The 22536-nt window shown below is 35.5% G+C and overlaps 1 pseudogene; it reads right to left on the bottom strand.

Annotated features, from left to right (window-relative positions):
- Nucleotides 1–18796: 18796 nt before the first annotated feature.
- Nucleotides 18797–22176, bottom strand: LOC120263206 (annotated as a pseudogene).
- Nucleotides 22177–22536: the final 360 nt, after the last annotated feature.

Here is a 22536-nt window from a genome sequence, read left to right as displayed (position 1 = left end):
TTCTTCAAGACATTTCCAGCATTTATTCTTGAGGACAAGAATGTTGAAAAGGGGGGGGAGCAATTTTCGCAAGTACAGCAAGCAAGGATGATGTGCAGGTCGCTACTCACACCAGGAGAAGTTCTAGATTGAATCAAGGGAAGCATGCAACCAAATTTGATGATTTTATCTTAGGAGCATTTACTATTAATCAAGAATAGTCAATGGGTGAATGAATGTAATTTTTAGTATTGTAGTTATTTCAAGGATGGTTGTTACAAAGGTCTAGGTTTCCTGGCACAGAAGGTGCTCGAGAGAATGCCAAACTGGCAAAGTTGTTACAAATTATAATGAATTCTGGAGATTCCCTATATAACTAAATGGGTAATGAGGAGAATGGCATCTTTGGCCATAATTTCTCTCAATTATCTTATCTTTTCTCCTTCTTAGCCTCTTTCTCTCTTCCCAGTTCTTCCCTTCTCTTCAAATTTTTCCTAGCCTCTATTACCAGATCTCTAAAGACGGTGGAAGCCTGTTACACATCTCCCATAATTCAATTTTAGGAATAAGTGGATTTATGTCCTATTTTGACTGTTGAGGTTAACACATTTAATAGAAAGTCCTTATGTTAGCATATTGTTTAGTCTAACTAGTCCAAAGAATTGATTTGAAGGCAGATTGCTGATCCGAAAAAATTTTCAAGTCTTCTCTGTCTTAAAGATGAAAATATGATTTCCTGCAATGCTGTTTAGGCATTTCAATTAGTTCATCTCTACAATAAATTAACTTATGAGCTACATATGTCTGTTGATGCCTTAATGGTCATCTATTTCTATATAGGTTTGTTGTTGCATTTAATGTTAACGGTCACTTTTTCTAAGAAAGTTTGTAGTATGGTTACTTTTACTTTTTACTTTTAAATTTTCTTCCTTATTTCTCAGTTTATTTAATTCAATTTTTTTTTGTGTATTCCCTCATTTTTGAATGCTTGAGTGTCAATACAGCACACAAGTTTTTGGCGTGCTAGAACTTATATATTTTTGTTTAATAATTATCAGTAGCTCTATAGTTGACCTTAAGAATTCTTAACTAAATTGGGCACGCTAATTTCTAAGTTCTTACTGATTTCAACATGTTCGCACTAAGTTCTCATTGAGGGTTTAGCAAGGTTTTCTTGATTTACTTTTGTTTTGCAATGTTTTGAAAATTGATTGTTGCAAACTATATATTGGTCATGAATTTGAAAACTTTGTGCCCATAACCCTGAATCCCTAATCTAAAAGATGTATAACCAACATTAACAGACAGCTGTACTTTTCCAGCTTGCATTTTGAACATAACAAATGAAAATAAAGGTTACTTCCAACTTTGCTATTTGAAAATATGCAAACTGCAGGATCAATCATTTGAGATTTTGTCCTTCAAATTCTTGGATCAACCACTAATATTCACTTAAAGTTATTTTAACATAAGTTTTTAGTAATGATTGGCTGTACTATGGTTTTAAAAATTTTGCTAATAATGCTTCTATCTCCTTTCGAATACTTTTGCTAACATTTTGTTAACGGCATAGTAAAAGGATTAAACATCTAGTTTTAAACTGGCAGGTCTTCAGATTCAATGACGATGATATGGAAAATTTCTAATGACTTCTCCACTATTTATAATTCAAACCCGGATGTGCGTTTTCTAATTCGTCCTGATGCAAAAAACAATGGACGAGATGGCATCAGTGCACTTGATTGGAACGTGGGTCACTCTTTCAGTTAATGCTAATGTTCTCACAGTTTTAATAGACTCTGATATTTTTCTCTCAGAATTATGTAATTCATTTTCATCTTTTGAGCTAACATATAATAATTGTTTGGTAATCATCAATCTAAAGGATTGTACTAAATTCAATCATCTATATTTGAATTCATATTGCACAGCAGTGATTTGCTAATTTGCAGTGAACTGCTTACATTACAAACGCCTATTATATAGGGAGAAAGGGAGCTACTTGCAACAGGATCATTTGATGAGCTGGCAAGTATCTGGAGTAAGAACGGTCAGTTACTTTGTACTTATTTTTTCATCTGAATAAAACAAATTAATTTGATTATGAAGATGTTGTTAAAATTTATGTTATTGCAGCCTTAAAAATAGTTTTATTTTGGGATCTGCTCATGCAAAATTTTATATTTGTAATCTTGATTATGCAGTTGCAGTTAGCACTTGAGGTATTGTAGCCTCCATAAAATAGTTTCATTTAGAGTTTTCTGTTCTGTTCTATTAGAATTATATATATATATCCCAAAGGTGAATACAATCTGAGTATATTTAGTCATGGAATATTGCAAGAAAGAGACATTAATGGTACAGAATCATGCCCATCAATCAATGCATTTACTTAGAGGACAGTCAAAGCCACTTGCCATGGTCTCTGACAGCTACTTTTATTCTCTATTAAGAAGGACAAAAAACCATTTTCTCAATCTATGATTTGAAGAGTAGGTTTTCCTCTTCAATCCTTTTCCATGGTAGAATGAATTATTGGTATTCACCTTAGTTCATGGTTGCTATTGCAGCAAATCTCTCTTGCAATGGTCATTGAAAGATCGCCTGTGTCAAGAGGATAATCTCCTATTTGGATATTGAATTCTCGGGGTTCCTAAACATATTTTCATAATTCACCAACTGGATTTACTTTATAGAATAAATACATAAATACAACAACGTGACTGGCATAATTTAACATCTATATCTTCATCACACAAGTGAGTGTGATCTTCCTTCTTTTTGCCAAAGCACTCTTTCTGCAATTATTGCCGCCAAATTTCCAGTATTGGATCCCAAATATGGGCGTGGAACTAATGGGATATATGAGCATATTTTTGTAATTTACTGAATGGAGTTACAGTAGGGGAAAAAGTAAATATATCACTGCATCAATATGGACTGGCATTATACAGCGTACTGCAAATTCTCTGTTGGGATAATGCAAACGCATAAGTTTGTTTTATTTTGTAGTCCTTTTGGTCAAAGTTCTCTTTGAATATAGTGTTGATTATTTAACGTTTAATCAAATCACAGGTTGTTTTATGTGAAATGTTGATCTTTCAACAATTACTTAGTATACCTTGATTCTTCCCATACTGACTATAAGCCAATGCCTAAACCCACCACTAAATATTTTCTCATTTATTTCTAAGCAATATTTGTGTCCTAGCATCCCAAACATCAAGCTACCTTTCTCACTTTTATCATAAATTGCCTTTACATGCAAATTTTGGGCAGTCCTATGTTATAGCTTTTGTTGTAAATGATGCCACAGGTGAATTAATGGAGAGACTGGAAGATCATAGAGCTATTATATTCTTTATAGGATGGAATACTAAAAGTGATTTTCTCCTTATTGGTTATGACAACAGAATTGTTATTTGGGGCACTAAAGCATGGAAGTCTAAGCAAGAAGCAGCATTTCATTCAGGTGCAAATTGATTTAGATGTTATAGGCAGAATTGTGCTTGTTTTCATAATCCCTCAATGCCGTGCTCATACTATGTACGTTTGTAGAATAATTGCTTGGTGTTGCATGGAGGAACGATACTTCATTTGGTGCATGTTCAAGGGACAACAGAATTTATGTTTACAACATCGGAGAGCCTCAACCTGGCAAAACGTTTTTTAAATATCAGGTTTCAATAAGCAAACACTATTAACAATTTTGTGATCAATTTTTATTAGTCGTTTACAATTTATAATGATTTGTTGCTGATCTGTCATTTATCTTGTTGATTGCCTAAGATGTATCCTCAGCAGTGTTCATGTTTCCGTTCTTTTTGCTTGAATATCATTTGTTTAACAAACTGGACTTTGACATGAAGGTAACTGAGTGGTCACAATCTTTATTATTGTGATATTTGTAATGCTAACATTTTAAAATGAAATTAATAATTTGATATGTTGGATAAAATGACGACTACTTGTCTCTTTCAAAGTATTTTGTTATTTTATGGGTGTGTCGCACCACCCTTGTGATCATTTTTTTCTAATTTTTTACTTGTTAAGTTTATCTGTTGCTCTAGCCAAACTGGTGCAAGGCCATCTAATTTTCTGAATGACATGTTCAAGGTTTTAAATGTTGTTGGCTGTTAGAATAGAGAGAATGAAGAGAGAAAAATCATCTCAAGTAATGTCATAATGTATACAAGTATATATAGACACTAATGTAAATGGGCTTTATAGTAATGGGCTTTAACTCCCCCTTCAGACTCAAGGTGGATTAGGATGATCTGAGACACAGAGTTTGAGAAGATGGAATCAATGTTGTTCTCGAGTTTGGGCCTTGGTGAAAAGATTGGCAACATGAGACTGAGACGGCACATATTGAAGAGCAATGGTCAACTATTGATAATGTGAACGTGTAAAAGATACATCAACACAAATATACTAGGTCAATTCATGCATCACAGTGTCATTGGCAATATGTATAGCACCAGTGTTGTCACAGAGAAGAGGAGTAGGAGTATCACATGAGACACCGAATTCAGCTAACAACCAACGAAGCCGTACAATTTCAGATGTGGTAATAGCAAGTGCCCGAAGTTCCACCTCAGTGCTAGAACATGACATTGCAATCTATTTCTTGAACTTCCATGCAAGAAGAGAAGTGCCAAGAAATATGCAATAACTAGTGATGGATCTGCGGTTGATGTGTTATCCGCAAGTGCACTGGTCGCACATCGGTAATATAGTGGTACCTCGTCAGGGGTAGGGTTGCCGAACAACAGGGGCTTAACTAAAAATACTCACTCAACACTGATCTCTACTAAAGAATAGATTGATGATAAGATTACTTTAAACTAAAAGAGAGAATAAAGAGATAAAAGAAAAGAGGAAAGATGAAGATAAAGGGTAATTAGATTGAGTGTCAACAGTAAGAGAACAATGCCCAGGATGTTTCCTAAGCACTTATTGGTGCTCACTCGCTCTCCAGGTTTACCAGGTACATTCTCAGGCTTTAGTGTGTACTCCAAAGCAATATTGTAGCTAAGCCTCTCAAATATGTCAAGTTTTGCAAAGATAATTATGGATTTAAGCTCACCAAGTTATGCCATTCCCTAAGACAATGACAGCTGTGACAATCCACCATCAAGTTTTATCTAAGCAACTACGCAAATCAAGCACTTCAATTTTTGCAATACAAGATTTAACACTAGAACAAAATGAACTCCGTAAATTAAGAAGAGTACAAGTGTTTAAAGCATACAAAGTGACAAAGTTCCCACCCAGGGTGTTGTGGCTGGTTAGCCCCTCATGGGTGGGTACAACATGGAGGAGATAACACTAGATCTAACGAAAGAAGACAGACTCACTTCTCTTTGAGATTTGCCTCCAATGTCGAGCTCCGTGTGCTAGCACCACTTTCCTTGTGCCTCTAACTTACTCCTTAATGCCTTAGAAAGTGTGGATAAGCTTGATATTCACTCTCATCAATGTCCTCCTGGTGGAGAAGTAGATCCCCGAACAAAGATAGAGAGGAAACCTTGAAAACTGGAGTTAAAAAGAGAGGATTTGGGCTTGACACAGTTTGCGCACGAGCTTGTCCATACCATGTCATGTCGAGGGAGAGTTGAGTGAAATTGAGTGTCTCTGCCTGGAAAATTCAGTGGAAGGGACACGGTCGTGTCTTGACCGCGCAATGATGGGACACGATCGTGTCAGGAGTACCCAGCACGTACCGCCTATTCTTCAATAACATCGCCTTTGGCCTGGGTTTTTCAGAAGCAAAGACACGATCATGTCCTGACCATGTCAGCCTTGGAAGCACCCTTCTATACAGACTTCTTGCTAGATCAACAATAGGTTGAAATCTTCACTGGGTGTGACACGAGCGTGTCCAGCCAGTGTCCAGCTTAAGTACTTGAACTCTTCTTGAATATTTTTTGTTTTCTTCCTAATTTCACTCCAAGTTGCATTGAGCCCCCTATTTCAGAACATATAACAAAAATACCCATAATAGCACTGCTCGTGTATAAAAGTAAACTAGAGAATAAGTAAAATGATAGATTTAGGGCATGAAAATGTGTATGCAAAGTATACTCATCAGCGGTCAACAGGGTCACTCGCCCAGGTGGAATCCGAGTAAGCGTGAAGCTGAAGTGGACTGGAATGGGCATAGAAAGACTTCGTGATGCTATCCCCTTTATATAACACAACACAGAAAGTAAATGGCCATAGTTAACTGAAGTAGGAGTACTAACAAACTAGCTCAGCACATGAACAGCATGAGCAATATGAGGCCTGGTAATGCTAAGATAAACAAGACTACCCACAATATGATGATAATGAGAGGGATCCTCTAGTGGTATACCATCTGTGGGTCAAAGCTGAACATGAAGCTCCATAAGTGTAGCGGTTGTCTGTGAATCAATAAGCCAAAGCGTACAATGAGGTCTTGAATATATCGACACTGAGAAAGATAGTAACCATCATCTGTAGAAGTCACCTCAGTCCCTAGAAAATAGCTAAGAGGTTCTAAATCAGACATCATAAACTACTGACTGAGACATTGCTTAACAAAAGCAATATACTCCATATCATCACCAGTAATCAACATATCATCAACATAGAGCAAAAGCAAGGTGCGACCACGCTGAGAGGTATGGATGAATAATGCAAGATCATGATCGCTAGGTAAAAAACCAACTGCAAGCACCACAGAACTAAATCACTTAAACCAAGCACGTGGAGCTTGCTTGAGACCATAGAGAGCATGACGAAGGCGACAAACATAACCTTCATATGTTTCAATGGTAGGAGTGGATGCATATATACCTCCTCATGTAAATCACCATAAAGAAAAGCATTCTTCACATCCATCTGTGAGATAGTCCAAGAGCGAACAACAACCATAGTAATTAAAGTGTGAGCTGTAGTCAGATAAGCCACAAGAGCAAAAGTCGCATCATAATCACGACCATGTGCCTACTGAAAAACACGAGCCACAAGGCGAGCCTTATAGCGTTCCAATGAACCATCAAATTTTTTCTTGACTTTGTACACCCACTTGCATGTAATTGGAATGGCCTGAGCAGGTAGAGGAACAAGATCCCGAGTGCCTGTCTTTTTCAAAGCTAAAAGCTCCTCAAACATAGCCAATTGCTATTCAGTAATACTGGCTGCCTCCTGATAAGTGTTTGGCTCATATATAGCACCAGCAGTAGGAAAACCATATCTTTAAAGTGAAGAAATAGTACTATAATTATGAAGGTCATACTGAAATGTCAAGGTAGGTAATAGACCATCAGACGCTGCATTAGTGGTACTGGCCAGAGCATCGAAAGGAATAGGAATGGGGAGCTGGGGATCATGAGGAACTTTATGCTGATGATGACAGTGAAAAGGAAAGGTGTCAAGAGTTAAGGGTAACAGTATAACAGTAGATGGAGCTAGAGGTAGAGTAAGAGATGAAGAAGGAACAACATGAGACTCTATAGTAGGAATCAATTCCAAAGGAGGAAGTCGAAGAAATGAATTAGACTCTGTGGAAGGAGAAGAAGAGGAAGGTTAAGTAGCTAAAAATTAGAAATAAGGACCACTCTCATCAAAAGTGACATCACGAGATATGCGAATGCGATTAGTAGAAGGGTCATAGCAACGATAGCCCTTATGTTCAAGACTATACCCAAGAAAGACACACTCAAACGATTAAGCTATTAGCTTGGTACATTCATGAGGTGCAAGTAAGACATAACAGACACAACCAAAGACTCGAAGATGATCATAACGAGGAGGAGAGCCAAACAATATTTCTCTAGGACATTTACCCTGAAGAGAAGAGGATGGTTGCATGCTAATGAGATAAACTGCTGTGGAAATGGCCTCAGCCCATAAATGAGCAGGAACAAAAGATAAGATCAGGAGAGTCCGAGTAGTCTCAATCATGTGATGATGCTTACATTCAACAATCCTATTCTGCTAATGAGCACCAAGACTGGAAAGTTCAGGAAGAGTACCCTAGATAAGAGAAATTGATGAAAAATAGTGAACAGATACTTTCCCCTGGAATTAGAATGAAAAACATGAATGGTAGTAGAAAAATGAGTGTGAACCATGTTAGCAAATGATTGATAGATAGATAACAACAGAGATCAATATTTCATGAAGTAGACCCAGGTATATCTAGAGTAATCATCAATGAAAATGACATAATACTTGTGACCACCTTTGGAAGTAATAGGCGCAGGGTCCCAAACATCAGAATAAACTAAATCAAAAAGATGACTAGACTTAGAGATGCTTGTAGAATATGGGAATTGTACTTGCTTGCCAAGCTTACAACCCAAACAATGAAAACCAACATCAATAGACACACGACCCAAGACACCCTGGTGAACTACGGAAGACAAATGTGAGCCACATAGATGATCCAGGCGATGATGCCACTGTGGAAAGGTAGAAGAAACAGAAAAAGCAGATCCCTGAATATGGATAGTAGAAGCAGGATCAGTGGAGAGCGTAGTCATAGTGGGAGGAAGAGGAAGAGAAAGACGATCTAGAACGTAGAGTCTACGAGAACCTCTATAGCGATGGCCAGTACCAATCACAGCTTTGGTCAGATGATCCTGCACATAACAAGAAGAATCATCAAACCCGACAAAACAGTGAAGGTCGATGAGTTGACCAACAGACATAAGATTCATAGACAGCTGAGGAACGAGGGGCACATCATGAATAGTAAATTGAGAAGTAGAAAGAATACCTTGATTTGAGATAGAACAAGAACTTTCATCAACAGTCTGAATATAGGTACAATCAGGAGCATGTTTGCAGGATGAAAGCTGAGAACCATCAGAGGTCATGTGAAAAGAAGCCTTGAGTTTTAGACCTAAGAGGAAGTAGTAGTACCTGATGCTGACATTGAGGTAGTGGATCCAGATGTACGGAAGGGAGGATCAGAAGAGGAAAAATCGCCAGGAGCAACTCCACAACGAGATCTAAAAGAGCGCTTGACCCGAAACCCAGCAAGTTGCTAAGGATTTAACTTGAAGTAGTTCTGAGCACAATAACCTCTCTTCTTACAATGGGTGCAGATGATAGTGTCTATAGAAGAAGAACCCCTGATCACTCCGAGCTGATGAGAAGCCACCAAAATAGTGTGTGAGGTCACTGAAGTAGTAGCAAGAGCATGAAGACGTGTCTCAGCAACAATCAAGGTAGCTAGTACTTCAGCAAAGGTAGTAAGAGGAGTACGTCCAAGAAGCTAAATGCGTACTGGTACAAACTCAGAGAGGAGATGGATCCCAAACTGAAAAATGAGGTTCTGTTGCTCATGTTTTTATTTTGCGGCACAATTCTTGCAACCGAAGCTTCCCTTCAGCACCATAGCATACAACTAACTAGATACACAACTGAAGACAATGTAGAATTCCTCCACTAATAGATCCTGTTGTTGAAGACTATACAGGTTTTGTAGTAGGGAGAACCAGAGTGCCTCAATGGTGTGTAGATAGCGCTGTTGAAGATAGTCCCAAATTTCTTTTGCTAATAAATGATTGACAAAGCTCATCCTAATGGAAACATCAGTACTCATGCACAAAATACCCATGACCAGATCATCGTCAACCCGCAAGCCTTAACAGCAACCGCAGCAGTCGTCACCTCATCAGGAGGATCATCAATTAGACGAGAGGCTAGACCAAATGATCGCAAAAACATACGTAACAAAAATGGCTACTATGCACCATCACTGTGCTTTGTCTCTTTGTGCTTGTCTCCATGCAGGTGTCTCATGTAGGTGTCTCTTTGTGCTTGTTTTTTTGTGTTTGCATTAGATTCTTGAATAATATCCCAAGAAGGCCGGCGACTTGAGGAAGAAGAAGGATGGCAACTTGAGGAAGGTCGGCAAGTTAAGTAAAGAGAAGGCGACCTACAGCTTGAGGAAGGAGAAGGCCGGTGACATGAGGAAAAAGAAGGCCGGTGACATAAGGAAGGAAAAGGTTAGTGACTTGATGGAGGCTAGTGTTGATGACCTGAGAAGATAACGATGATGACTAGCGGAGATGACCGGAGAGGATGACCGGAGGAGATGACTGGAAGATAACCAAAATTAAAGTTTCTCAACCCTCTGTGATACCATGTTAGAATAGAGACAATGAAGAGAGAAAAATCATCTCAAGTGTAATGTCATAATGTATACAAGTATATATAGACACTAACATAATTGGGCTTTATAGTAATGGGCTTTAACATTGGCCAACTATATGATCCTTCAACTGGATGAAACTCTTGGCAGAAGTTTGAGATTGATTATTTTAGGCATCTTATGTCCTTTCTCTTTTGTGAAATGAAATTGAAACAAACACGCATTAGTTTATGTCTCTGGAGCTTTTGGTTAAAATATATATATATATATATATATCAATGTTCCTACGACAGAATTGCGAAGGTGTATGTCATTATTTTGTAGTCAGTGATCGAGAGTTATAGTTGACAATGCCCGTGATTGTTGTGTGGGCCACTGTTTATACCCTTGTCCAAATGTTTGACTTACATAAGTGATTCAATTCCAGGGGAAGCTCGTGGTATCAATTGGAATCCTAGTGGGAGTTTATTGGCTTGATACTCTCATGGCAAGGCCATAAAGGTAACCATTTTTTATGAGAGTGGTATTTGTATATTCTACAAAGTTGTCTTGCTTATTGATGATTCAGCATTCAAGGAATGGTTGCTTGACCTTAATTTTCGAGGATGTATAATTTTAATTATCTTACATATTTTACATGTAAGCCTCACAAAATGCAAAAATTGCATTCACCGTGAATTTACCTTTTCGCATGTGTGCCCCAGATAGCTATTTCTCTTGAACAGACAATCATGGGCTAAGTTATCCATTAGTTTTTCTGCTTTATGATGCAAATGTACTTTCAAGTTACATGTATGATTGAAAATTAACTATGTCCAAACTTAGTTAATGAGTAGAGTTAATTGAAGATAATAAAATCCTAATAAAGCAATAACTTTTAATGTTGGTCTCCGAGAAGATTTACATGTGTACCAAACCTTGTGTCGAATGGTGTATTAAGAAGTAAATCAAAGTTTACCTGTAATTCCAGGATTTCTTGTTGTTCCATATGCAAAAGATGTTAAACCTCCCTCTTCACTGATTTCTGTTATCATATTTGAAACAAAAGCTATTTATATAATAGTAGTCTCGTCTTTTGTTTTTTGGGTTTAGGCTAATGGCCGAAATTCAGAATTTCTATGAATTTTTTCTCCAAATTTGGACCTTTGAGCAAGACAAAAGTCGGCGTGATCTGATGCATAATGAGGTTCGGGCTTTTTCTTTTCATTGTTCGTCATTTTGTATGATTATACTGGAATAATTTATTTAATTGCATTTTCAGAGTGTAAATATTATTAGATGGAGCCCTACTGGTCTAGGTACCAACAACCCTAACAAGTCGTTCTGTTATTTCGTTAGGTACGCTATGTCCTCTTTTTTCTTCCTGTATTTTTTCAATTATGCCTTAGTGTTTCCTTCATGTCTTAATTATGTGTTGGATGCTGAGATGTCTGTTAAGTTATTGACTGAAATTTGATTTGATGATTGATATGGTTCTATCACATGATGTTTATGCACCAACAAAATTTTCCAATTGCTTGTGTAAAACTTAATTCATTAAGCACATCTTCAGTTATTCCATATGCTGCACTGTTTTGAATGATATTTCATTCTATAATTTTGAATAATCAATCCTCATCTTTTCTTTGATGCTTTTGTATGATCTTGTCAAATTACAGTGGCTCCAATGACAGAACAGTGAGAGTATGGGATTGTTTTTATGGCCAGCTCCTATATTGCTTCAATGGCCACAGGTACCCTGATCATTAAATTTCTAACTGATATTATGATACATATTTAGCATCCTTTTGACGTGCAAATTCATATCATTTTGAGAGCCAGGGTATCAATAGTTGAATTAGCATTTCGCTCAGATGGTGAGTATTTGCAAGCGCATCAGTGGATAAGTGTTTACTAATATGGAATATCAGAGATGAGAAAATTATGAAGTCCCACAACTCCTGTGACACTTTGATTTATAATCTTTCTTCTTGGAATAAAGAAGACAAGCTGATTACAATAGGTAATTGTTAAGATTTTATATTTTTGGTACTAGTGGGCCTTATATGGGTTCTATATTGGCTTAGGGGTCTTACACCAAAAAGTCTCAAGACTTAGTGGCTTAACCTCTATACCTATATATAAACCCATAACACTTCTATTACACAACCGATGTGGTACTATATTTCCAACACCCTCCCTCAAGTTCAACTCGGTCGAACTTGCACAGACTTGTACACCAGAGGTCTGTTTACATGGACTTGTACACTACTTGTGTCTCAGAGGTCCTACACACACATGGAGGTCATACACACATGGACTTGTATCACATCGGTGGCTCCACTATATTTCTCTGATACCATGTTAAGATTTTATATTTTTGGTACTAGTGGGCCCTATATGGGTTCTATATTGGCTTAGGGGTCTTACACCAAAAAGTCTCAAGACTTAGTGGCTTAACCTCTATACCTATATATAAACCCATAACACTTCTATTACACAACCGATGTGGTACTATATTTCCAACAGTAATGATGGCGGTACTCTCTGCTTGGTTGATGTACCTTTTTTATCTTTCTTATGTGCTATGTGAGATACCATGCAGAGCTGTTGAAATGATTTCCCAGTCATTGAACATATAGATCCTTTTCTTAACTCCTTTCTTTTAACTGATTCTAACACAATTTTTTTCCCTTGTTCTTTGCACTTTTGGTTTGGCTTTGAGCATGCTTAATGTTTATGTTGTAAAGCTTGTGTTCATGTCTCCTATAACATTTTAAATATTATTTTGTGCACCTACATGCTGCACGGGATTTCTTTTAAAAAAATTCCAAATCAATGGTTGTGATATCGAGTGCTTGCAAGCAGTCTCTTTTGACTTGCAAAATTAATCACAATAAAAAAAAATGTTATATTTTGTTTAATCTTATGCAAGTTTTTGACGATCATAAGTTGCAAAGTTTAAAAAGAGAGAGCTATTTTTACGTATGAAAAATTAGTTTATATATATTTTTTTTTTTTGAATATTTAGAATTTTTTCTCAATACGGGATTTTTTTTTTATTGTTGTTAGGTGGTGTTTGGTTGAAAGAAAAATTAAAAACAATGGGTTCTCAGTAATAAATGTATTTCTCAATGTCTGAATTTTAAAATAGAACACTCAAATTTAATATTTGGTTAGGGATTAATGTTTGAATAGGGTTTTGTGTTGATCGGAAGGATTGTGATTTTCAATGACTTTTTCATGTTAATGACTCAATGGCAGGTAAGGATGGCAAAAACCAAACGACCCGTGGTTTCTGACCGATCTGCTCCGAATGGGGCAGCTTTGTGGTGTGTGTGTGTGGTGGGGGGAGGGGGTGGTTTGGTTTTTCTATACCCCACCCCGCCCAGCTAATAATTTAACTTATTATAAATATTATATAGTGTAGTAATAATTTAATTTATTATAAATATTATATAGTGTAGGGGGTAAATGATTTTTTTTTAAAATTTCAATAAATTTCTTACGAGCTTGTTTTTATACGTATATGTTTTATAAAAAAATTATTTTAAAAATATTTTTAGGAATTTTAGTTACTTATTTGTAACTATGTGTGAAAGGTCAGGGCGGGGCGGGCGGTTTATAAAAAGGGATGTTGGGGGGTGGGGGGCAAGGATGGTAAAGGTGTGCCCCGACCCGCCCCACCTCATTCCTATCCGGGGCTGGGACGGCAGCGGCGTGCCCCAACCCTGCCAACCCCATCACATCCCTAACGGCAAGGCTTCTAAATCTAGTTTTAGAATACATGAATTATTATTTTTTTCCTATTGCCTCTTCCTTTTTTTTCTCAGTTGTATCAATCTTACTCCCATTCTCATTATTAGTTGTAATATATCAAAGAAAAGCAATAAACATCAACAATTGCATAAGGCACATCCATTTTATTAGTTAAAATTTTACAACTAAGGAAATTAACACTACAATAAAATAGGAAATTCCAACAGAAATATTCCATCAATGAAAGACAATGTAATCAATAGATTTTGTGATGAGTTTTTGACAAAAGGGATTTAGCATCACAAAATATATTTGCAATGAAATTTGGGACTATCACTTGTGGAATTTTTCATTAGTGAAAGTTTCCATTAGAAAGTGCAGGGAATAAAAATTGATATACTTTATATTAAAAGGTATGTAAAAATTTATTGATAGAATTTCCATCATGATTCCATTCGTAGAAAGTATTATTATTTTCTTAAATTTGAAAGTAATTTACTATATATTATTTGTAGAATTTCATACTATCACCAATGAAATTTTCTATTAGCCTAAGTTTCCAACAAAATGCTCTGATCGTAAAAGTGTCTAACAGAAATTGACATCAAATAACATGTAACAATTCATTGGCGGAATCTCTATTGCAAACATGTGGGTAAATGGTATTATTGTTTTTAAGCATGTAAAAATAAATTGTTATATATCAGCGACCAAATTTTAGATTATAACCAATGGAATGTTTTGTTGGTCAATGTTTGTTGGAAAAAAGTTATTTATGATGGGATTTTATATTATCACGAATAAAAAATTTTCTCATAAAATACTTGGAACCAAAAGTAGGTAATAATTCAATAAAAAATACTATTATTTTCTAAAATATAACAACAAGATATTAACATTACAATGAAACTGGAAATATTAGCAGAAATATTCTATCATTGAAAGACAATATTACTTAATAGATTTTGTGATGAGTTTACTAACAGAATTTCCATCATGATTCCATTGGTAGAAGTATTATTATTTTTTTAAAAAAATTTAAAAGTAAGTTATTGTATATTATTTGTGGAATTTCATACTATCATCAATGGAATTTTCTCAATGGAATTTTCTGTTTGTGCAAGTTTCGAACAAAATGCTTTGTTGGCAAAAGTGTCTAACAGAAATTGACATCAAATAACATGTAAAAATTCATTGATGGAATTTCTATCATAAATATGTGGGTAAAAGATATTATTGTTTTAAATAATGTAAACATAAATTACTATATACTAGCAACAAAATTTTAGACTATAACTAATGGAATTTTTTGTTGGTCCATGTTTGTCGGAATTTCCATTAGAAAAACATGTCGGAGTTCAGTACGTCTAACGAGATTATTGAGATCAGAGAAGAGATTTTTTTTTATATCTTTTCCATTCTTGTACTTGACTATTTAAAAGATCTCAAACGATGTTTTATCCAACCGTTGAGTATGTGAAAAGACACCTTTTCCCATTTCCTTCTCCCATTCTTGGGATGTGTCAGAACAACGGTTACAAACACTACAACAAAAATGGCAATTTGCGACACATTTTTGCGACACAAAAAATCAAAAATGTGTCGCAGATCATAATTTGCAACATAATCTGCAACACAATAAAATGTGTCGCGTTTCAGATGTCGCAAATATTTGCGACACTTTTGAAGACTGTGTCGCAAAGTTTACGACACAAAATAAAAATGTTGCAAATTTAATCGCAATTTATGAATCTTCTGAAACAATATTTGCCAATCAATTTGCAACGATATGCGACAATTTATTACGACACAATTTCTGTGTCGCAATAAATGTTGCAACTATTTGAGCCTTTTTGCAACATTCTTTGCGACTTATTTTGATTGTCGTAAAACTTTACGCGTCACAAATTGTGTTGCAAATATTGAGTCTTTTTGCAACAAATTTTGTGACCCATTTTATTTGTCCCAAAACTTTTTGTGTCGCAAATTATGTTGCAAATGTGTGATGTTTTGCAACAAAATTTGAGACACATTACGATTATTATAAATTGTGTCGCAAATTATGTTACATCTTGATGAGATATTCTGCAACACAATTTTATTGTTGCAAATTTTGTCGCAAATTAATTATTCATAACCATGATTATTTATAATAATTTTTTAACTATTTTCACAAACCTGTTTTAAAGCCTAATTTACAATCCACTATGCAAATATAAAAACAATTAGACAACATCAAAAATTTTTCTGAATAATTAACAACAAACTCAAGCTTATATTAAAAATTGTAAGTTGAGTTTTTCTATAAATGAATAAATAAACATTTGCTGTAAACTTATGCCACCAATCCATTGCACAATAGTCATAGAAAATGATAGTTTCTTGTTTTGTATTATAATATTTGAAGAATATCCATCATCATCCATGATACTGATAATCCATTCCATTTTTAGTGATTCCAGGGAGCTGTAAAAAAACCATCCAGTCTCTACCATCACTGCACAAAATTAAGAAAATTGTTTGATAAGAATATATATATAATGAAGAAGAATAGAGATTGATAACAATGAGTGAAATTGGTGATGAAGTAAAACAGTGAAATGACAAACCTCAGGATAACAACCCTGATGAATGAAATGAGGCATGGTAATCCTCAGAAAGTAGAGGAAGAACTTTACGAAATGAATATGCCTGTCAATCAAAGATTGCAACCAAGGAGAATAACAGATTGGGGAAATAATGCATACATCATAGCCACAAATCAAAAGACAAAACAGCCTAACATAATTGAATGAATAGAATGGGAATAGCATGATAAAGCATGACTAAGCCCTTGGAATTGACTACTTCCATAGAACATTTTCCAGATTGGCCTTTGACTAAAAAAATAAGTAAACTTAAAAGCACACTAGGACTGGCTATTGAACTGATAATTAGCTCTCATGATATAATCAGTATGCATTCACGGAGAAATTTATTAATAAAAAGAAAAAAACCGAGTGACTAGTTTATTGCTCAACATAGTTTTAGAAGGGGATACATTATGGTTAGATATCAAAATAGGATATAATCGAGAAGGAAAGTTGAGAGATTCTAGAAAGGGATGTCTAATACAATCCCATTTATTAGATTGAAAAAAGGAAGTGAACCATCTTATCATTTTAATAAAATCAATAAGACACAAAGGTATTGAACAAAAATAGAAGGAAAAAAACAAGAATGGATCTTTGTGAGATAAAAAAACCATCTCAAGCTTATCTACAATTGGAAATATCTACATATGTCCAAAGAAGCAATAGGTCGTGAATATTAAACCATGGTCAAAATTTCAACAAGAAATCACGAGATATTACAGGGTAACATCACAAAACAAGCAATGTAAAAAGCACATGCCAAAAAAATAACAAAAAGAAAAAAAGAAAAAGAAGAAAAAAAGAAGGTTTTTCAACATCCCCATTCCACACAAGCCACAAGCCAAAAAGACAAAAATGAAGCGAGTTTTATGAAGTTTTTATATTTTTACGAATATGATTATTAAAGATTGATGCTTTACTTTGAAGAGATGGGGGATGCCCCTAAGTAAATCATCAAGGGCAGTTCTAAGTTCTCCAAATTTAACAAATGAGAAAATAATTTCATTGAGAGAATGCCCCTGTATAGGCTGTACTGAACCTCCCTAGTCTCAATCATCGCTATCACCAAGATTAATATTCATGACCTAAGTTCACAAGCACCGGAAATTCTGCACCTCCTTCAACTTTGGCTCCTTGGGAAGACCTAACACTACCATCATATTTCCCAAGATCACTGTCACTTCCTTTATGCACAACTTTTCACTTGCCCTGCATTCCTAACATGCTACTAAATCTTACAGATTATCTGACTAAAAGATGGCAGATAATAAAAACATAAAAATATCCTCCTCTTTCATTGAACTTTATGAATTATTTCAATTCAAAATATAAACTTTCAGTAAAAATGAAGAAAATCAACTAAATTAAAGCCTTATCAACTAAAAAAATTTCTCAACTCCAAAACTCATACAATATATAATTCATATAAAGGACCTTTTGAGTATTGGGGCCATAAGCACATGGAATGCTGGTGGGGGTATCAAATAAACAAAGAGGGAATGCTTGCAAAGATTGAGTAAACCAGATGACACGTGCTTACAACTTTTGAAACACTAATGGCTAACTGTTGTCCAATGTTGTTATCCAATAAAGTCCATATTATTCTCTTCTTATTTTTTTTTCAATTATTATTTCAATTATATGATCAAGGTAGATGATTATTTCATTGATTTGTCACTTGCATATGCACAAAATTAATGTTGAAATTTATAAATAAAAAAAGGAGTACCATTATTGTTATTAGTATTTCATTATTTCTACCTACCAAACTCGTCACATTATTGGAGTGCCTTCTAAATTGTAAACATGCTTTCTTGATTTTGTATTTTTATAAATGTTTGCGAATCGTTTGAAAAAAAGGTTGGACATCATATCTCGCTATTATACAAAAAGCGATAGAATTGTATAGGTTTTTAAGAGATTTCTACAATTATACCTCTTCAACTTGATTATCCCGGAAAAATTAAAACCCGAGTGACGTCCAGTATGTATCTACATCTTCAAATAATGGAGCTCAGTCAAGTTCATATTGCAACCATAGTCTAATTACGGGGAGCTCTAGTTAAACAAGATGCCTATCATCTTACTTGCTCAGGTGCTTTCAACTGTTTGCACTGTTTAAGGGAATCTCAGCTCATGATCTTGTTATGTTAATATTTAAAACTCTTTATCAAATCTGATTTAGTCTTGAATGCACTTTCTTACAATAATAAAATTTGAATATAACCTTTTAAAAAATAAAACCTTGCTAATCTTATTCATTGTCAATGCAATAAGCTTTGAATGCATGTTTTAAGTGAGATTATGGCATGTATTAAATGCATACCTGAATTATGGTTAAGTTTATACATGCAGAATATTATCTTTTGAATTGAAGAAAGATGAGGTTCCCGATAGAAACAAAAAGCGTAGTTTTTACCTTCCATCCAGCTATTCTGGCATGATTCACAGCTGCAACAAGATCACTATCTATAGCCAACAAGACTTATCGCCTTCATCATCTTCATACTGTACAAGTAAACATCAAAATTAAGAAGTGGGGATGGCATCACCAGTTAAGAGAATTTGTTACTTTACCAAAAGTTGAACAGTTTCAGAGTCTATAGCAGGTCCAATTCTCTGCGTGACAGTTGATACAAGCTCGCCTAAATTCTCCGTACCTGCAGTCAGATAGATGCAAGTCAAACTTGAACATCTGAAGCATGCATATTGTAGCATTGGCATTCAATACTTGATGAAATTCTATGAATCGTAATATACCTGAATTAAATCTATGCACATAACCCTTTTGATCTTCAAGTTTGAAAGAAAAAGAGTTTCCAAGACCAAGCGGGGGATAGATAGACTTCCCAGTTTCAGCATATTCCAATTGCAAAAGAGCAGACATTTCACTGAAAAGAAAATATTGGCTTTAGATACTTGAATAGCAGATTGGAAAATCATGAAAATGATGAAAACTGCAAAGAAAAAGACCTATTGGTATCAAACTCTTCATCAGCTGGATCCAAGGCAAGGGCAGAATCCCAAAACTTTTGCATTATTGTGTTCGCCATGTCATTTGCAGCCCCAGAACCTCCGTCAACCTTTACAAAAATGTAAGAAATAATAATCAGAAAAGCAACTATTGAGACATTCTAACAAAACAGGGAAAAAAACCACAAGTACTGGGAAAGGTATTTCAGGAACTGAACATTTACAATAATTTGAAGTTCAACAAGTGCATCTCAAGCAGCTAACATACCATGGAGATTGCAGCATGAGTAATTTGTAAAACATCAACACAAGCAACAACGCAACCATCTGAAAAAGAATATATATTAAGTTTGAACAGACAAAGAAATATCAGCTCACCAAAAAAAACATTGCTTACCTTTGTCTAGAACAGGGAGATACAAGAATTTTCCATCATGCATTATATGCAGCGCATCAAGAATTGTTGTTTCCGTTGATGCACATTCAGGGTTTGAAGTCATTACCTTGAGAAATTAATAATACATAAAAATATTCAAGGAACCATATGATATTGAATCAATAACTCTACCCGTATAAGGATAAACCACATTTAGAGATAAAATTGAAGCAGCATGTATTAATCTCGCAAAGTGAGTTTAGATAGAAACCTTCTCAACCAGAGTTAGTTCAGGGGAAAGATTCTGAGCAACTACTCGCATGAGGATATCTTTCGAACTGCAGATAAGTTTGAGAAATCAGCAATACCAAGTAGACTCACGAAACAATAATAACAGTATATTAAATCAAAGCACAAAAGACATAAAAGCACCAATAACATCAAGAGCTTACGTGAGTATCCCTTGAGGCTTGTTTGCCGTCACAACAACCATATAATTGACCCGATATTCTCGCATCTTTTTTAGCGGCAACATATACAGGGTCTGAAGGTGATATTATTAAAACTCTGTAAAGAAATATAATTGAAAATTTGGAGATTTCCCAATAAAAAATGACACAAGAAATATAAAAACAGATGTTTTCAGAAACAGCAACAGCCATACTTTGTGCTTTCTGTCAGGATAGTTGCCAATGAAGGTTTAAACATCCGGTTCTCGAAGAGTTTCTATGAATGCATATGGAGCTGTAATAAAAAATTGATGAGTTATAAAATGTAAATAAAGCTCAGATTGGTAGCATCAAACATTCTACATGTGAAAATGTAACTAATTTAGATTAAAAAAAAAAGCTTTCATTGTCTAAGTTTATACCCATCTGTTAAGTGATCAGAAAATATATCTAAAGCTAGTTAGAATACAGGACTTTGTGGTTTTTAATCATTAATCTAAAATCAACTTTCTTGTAGATCATAATTTTGTAATTCAGTAAACATGAAGCCCATGTTCTCATATTAAAGTGTTTGCTGCAATCTCTTCTATGGAAATGAATACGCGGCTTATGTACCAGTATGAGAGAAGCAAACTGAAATTCACAAGAAACTTGTCTGAAAACTTTTAGTTTCTCAATTTTCTGCCATTCAAACTTCAAAGAATAACTCCTACCTTTATCACTACAAATTTTAATAAATCCATTCAAAAGGTGAGAATATGCCCACCTAATGAAGTGGGGAATAAAAGAAAATTCCACCTTAAAACCTCAAGATTATATCTGAGAAAAAAAGGAACTAAAATATGGCCATAACATAATCCAAAGACGATTCCATGAGTGACAAAATAAAATCTCACATGTTGTGAAAAGGCATTAGACTTGAAACTGCACTACCTTCATCACACAGATACATTTCAAGAGAAAAAGTAGATATTATTACTCAATTCTTGGTAGTTGCATATAATACCAAAGAAATTCACACTATTCTCTATTTAGTTGCATGTTATAAGACATGAAAGAGTTAGCATAACAAGAGATAGCAGAATACACTCCATAAACAGCACTAACACACACCATCAAAGAAAACTCTAATCCATGCAAAAGTTTATAGGAAATGAACCTGAAAAATTGTTTCCCCACTGATGTTCAACACCTTCAACAGCTGCCGCAATAGCACTGCCCTGCTCTGCAGCCTTCTCCCATTCTTGCTATAGCATCGTAAAGGCATTTTGTGATATCTAACATGGCGATAACTTCACCATTATCAACAACAGGAAGATGCCTAAACTTTCATGTCATAGATCAAGTGAAATATCACAAGACAGAAAACAAAAAAAAAGTTCGAACAAGTGGGTCAAGTATAACTGCAAATTACTATAGAACATACAAAGCCCATTAAATACGAAACCAAAGCAAACAGTACTTAACTCTGTAGCACCGCAAAAAGGATATAGCTTTGTACTAAAGCAAGTAAATAAGAGAGTGCACCTTGTACCATCTTCTGCAATGCTTCAATAGCCAAAGTATTCGCCATCACAAACACTGGGTTCCTCATCATGATCTTCGAAACAATAGTCTACTCCGTCCTCAAACCTTCAGCTATCACCGTCACAGCAATATCCTATCCAATAAGAAAAAAACCCACAATCAAAAACTAAAAACACCCAAAATCCGGCACCCCAAGATAAAACGAATCGAGATACAAACTTTATCAGTGACAATGCCTGAGAGAAGCCCATTCGCATCAGTCAATAGAACAGCATCGACCCGTCGCGCGGCCATCCTCCGGCAAGCATCAGATACTGTCGTCGCCTCGGGAATCATCAGCGCTTTCGAAAGCCTAAGCTTCCTCACCGTTTTCTCCCAACTACCCCCCATATTCCAACACAATTACACATCAATTAATCAAAACCAGAGAGATAAAAGAACAAAAAGGACCAATGAATAAGGAATAAGGAAAGAATCTCACTGGGCTTGGTTAGGGGACGAAGGCTTGACAGCAACGGCGCCGTTCTCCGACGAAGCGAGAGGCTTCTTCGACAAAGCGGAGGGCGCAACACGACGCGAGCAGCGAGAAGGGGGAACAGCGTGGGTATTCATCGATGGAAGAAACAATGAAACCCTAGAGGAGGTAATCGCCGGAACCCTAGATTGGGCGGTAGCTATGACGAGGCAGAGAAGTGAGAACCGAGCGTATCTTCTTTGGATTTTTAACGG

The sequence above is a fragment of the Dioscorea cayenensis genome, chromosome 6, assembly GCF_009730915.1.
Source record: "Dioscorea cayenensis subsp. rotundata cultivar TDr96_F1 chromosome 6, TDr96_F1_v2_PseudoChromosome.rev07_lg8_w22 25.fasta, whole genome shotgun sequence".
In the NCBI taxonomy this organism is placed as follows: domain Eukaryota; kingdom Viridiplantae; phylum Streptophyta; class Magnoliopsida; order Dioscoreales; family Dioscoreaceae; genus Dioscorea; species Dioscorea cayenensis.
The sequence above is the reverse complement of the archived record's forward strand: the minus strand, read 5'-3'. Positions and strand labels throughout refer to the sequence as shown.